The 3074-nt window shown below is 42.6% G+C and overlaps 1 protein-coding gene across 5 annotated transcripts in view; it reads right to left on the bottom strand.

Annotated features, from left to right (window-relative positions):
• The window catches only part of JCAD (junctional cadherin 5 associated), a 39725-nt gene that overhangs the window by 35606 nt on the left and 1045 nt on the right, over positions 1–3074 (bottom strand). The window contains exon 1 of one of the 5 annotated variants that reach the window (XM_019800112.2): positions 1145–1193. The exons of the other annotated variants lie outside the window; for them this stretch is intronic. The gene's annotated coding sequence lies outside the window, so the exon portion shown is untranslated. Of the gene's footprint in view, positions 1–1144; positions 1194–3074 lie in introns of those variants that run through there. 5 annotated transcript variants of the gene reach the window in all.

Here is a 3074-nt window from a genome sequence, read left to right as displayed (position 1 = left end):
GGGGCGGGGTGGGGGGGCGCGGGGAGGTGGAAAACTTGGGTCTGAGATCAAAAGGATCCTGGAATGCTAATCTTGCTGGGTTGGGTCAGTGTTAAGGCATTGATTCCAAAACACAGAGAAAGAGAAAGAAAGTACCAAATGTTACGCACTCTATTCTTTTCATAAATATTATCTAACTTTTTGTCTTTTCCCCCAAGACTTGTGCGAACACACACACATGCACTCCTATCATCTCTTTCACTTCTAAATTCTGCCACACAATTTTTGCTTTGGCGACTTCACCCCCTTTTTATGAGACCCTAAGCACCTCATTAACATTTCTGAAAGATAAGCAGTCATTAAGAAAAGGAGTGACATTGGATAAGATTTGTTAAATCTTCTGGAATTTTTGGCTATTTGCAAAAATAACTGTAAAACTTACAACAGATTAGAATGTAATCCCACTACCATCATGTTAAGTCAAACTGCACACGTAAAGATTTCTGAAATGGCCTACTGAACGCAGAACACACTAGTTTACTTGTAAAATATCTTTAGGATAAAAAAACCGAGGTCTTATAAACATGTTGAAGCTTAAACTATTTCACATAACTTGTACCTTATTTTCTAACTGCAAAAGTCATGTAAAGTTATTCTAGCAGTAAACACTGCAAAATTCAGTGTCTCAGTAAAGTAAAAGTTCCCTGTAACCCCACTGCGCCAAGAGACAACCATCACCAACAGTTTGGTGTCCATTTCTCCTACTATTCTTTGTACACGCCTACAGTTGCTGTCTCGACCCTTTTTTTCTTCTTTGAAATAGATCTTGGTGTCTCTTCATAATGAATTATTTCATTTACATACAGAAGAAACAAGCTTAGAGGTAAGCTACAGAGAGATCACCAATAAGCAGCAAATTACAAGGATATTTTGTGGTTTAATAATTAATCTTTACCAGTTTGGCCTGGCTGTTCCCAACGATATTATCTACAGAAAGTTTTTGGAAAATGTATCTAAAGAAAGTAAAGGTCATAATCCAAATTTTAAGCAAGATACCATCAATTTAAATCAAGATAATTGAGGTTTTAACATCAGGGTGGTTCCTATAATTTTTTAATGACTTTTAGCATTTAAAGGCTATATCAAAAAAGTATTGGAGACTGACCTCGCCTCCCTGGGCAGCTGGCCCCAGCAAGTGAGTGTCCCTCAGCATTCCTTAACTCAATAGGCTCTTGAAACAAAGCACAATAGCAAGGTTTTAATGAGTGAGATAACCCTTGCCATCCAAAAGGTGAAAAACAACATCTGTTAAAAAACCAAATAAACTGCAGTCATGGGTTCAGCAATAGGCCTGAAATAGGATTTCAGAGAGATAGACTTTGCTTATCAAAATAAAAACCACAACAGAACAATTGTTTCAAATCCAACGCTCTGTGTTCTAAACTCTCCCTAGATTAATTAGTGTGAAGTCCCGCCAAGCTCATTAACAGAGAGACTCTGGACTCCTGCAGCAGGGCTGGTGTTTACTGTCCTCCCAAAGTAGAGGACTCTCCAACAGGGACGACGAGGACTTGGCGGAACCACAGACGTCTGGGCTTTCTTTACTGATAGCATTTCTGGTTTATTTTTAAACTGCACTTAAAAAAAATTATACTCCAAGGATCTTTTCAGATTTGTTTTTTTTTTTAACTGAAAAACTAGTCCTTATTTATTCTCCTTATGTACCTCCAATCTCCAGTTACATTTTATAGCTATTGAACGATAAGCCGTATGCCTCTGGAGTCTGTGACTACTCAGATGGGCCATTAGATAACTCTGATGAGCTTGTCAAGACCTCCAGAGCACGTGAACACTCGGGCACTTTTATATTCCAAGGAGGTAGAAAGACAAAATTCTCTTTCTCTCTCTTTTTTTCTTTTTTTTCTGGCACAGACTTTCTCCACCCACCCAATCCCCTTAAATCTCTTGGGCCTGCCAAGGGCCTGACCTTCCATTCTCTGCAGCACGGGGGGTGAAGTTTGCCAGGAGAAAGGCCCAGCAGATTAAGGCCTCCTTCAACAAATATTTGCTCACCCACTCTTGGGGGAGTGAAACTGTTTGCTACATGCTGTCTGCCCAGAGTAATAGTTAGGGACCTTCAGGACCGCTGTTCAGCGGGTGGCCAAGATTGAGACACCTACTATCAAGGTAAATATATTACGTTCAAACCCACACAACATGATGGGAAACCAAATGAATTTCCTGAATTCCCAATTTCACATGCAAACCATCACAAGTCCCCTGAAATAGAATTTGCATGCGATTTCTAAAACAACTATACACACTGGTCTTGCTGCATGGTCTTAATCCAGTTATCTTCAATTCTAAAACTTCCTGACATTAGCCACTGTTTTCCTGAAGTTTAGCCTGTGACCACTCAGGTTTGAACACTGAGTCTGACATTTTTGTCTAAGTATTTCTGTCTGCCTTAATTCTATGTCGCTCCGCTCCCAGGAATCCTCCCTTCACCGCCCCCACACACCCCATCTTCCAACCCTCAACCCAAATCCCTCATCTCAAATCAAATTTCTTTGCAAACCTGAAAAGACAAAAAGCCAGAGAGGAAGACATGAGGATGTAGGGAAAACCTCGCAATTGTATGGTCCACACCACTTCATCCCTCTCCCCAAGACAGGCCAGGCAACTAGACGGGAGGGACAAGCGAACATGGGTGGGGGTAGAGGGAGGAGATGCGGGGGATGGGAGTGAGGGTGGCAGGGGATGGGGGTGGAGAGGAGAATGATCTGCCTGAGCTAATTCCCCAAAGTCCCCTGCTCCTAGGGAGCGTGGATGAGCAAGGAATAGGGCATGACCAGGTTGCTCTGGTGTAGAGTTCTCGTTTTTTAATTTTTTTTCTCCAGTAGTTAAATCACAGCTTCTTTTTCAAACCCCTAGAAGAATCCGAGGCGCTGGGCGCTACCTCCAGTGACAAGGAGAAAGAAGGGAGCTTTAAGCTGTAGGTCCTGAACCCCACTGTGGCCAGGGCATCTAGGCAAACCCTCGCATTCTAGGGTGATCTGATGGCGACGGGGGACGCGGGCGGGGGCGGGGGGGGG

This window comes from Ailuropoda melanoleuca, chromosome 15 (genome assembly GCF_002007445.2).
Source record: "Ailuropoda melanoleuca isolate Jingjing chromosome 15, ASM200744v2, whole genome shotgun sequence".
In the NCBI taxonomy this organism is placed as follows: Eukaryota; Metazoa; Chordata; class Mammalia; order Carnivora; family Ursidae; genus Ailuropoda; species Ailuropoda melanoleuca.
The sequence above is the reverse complement of the archived record's forward strand: the minus strand, read 5'-3'. Positions and strand labels throughout refer to the sequence as shown.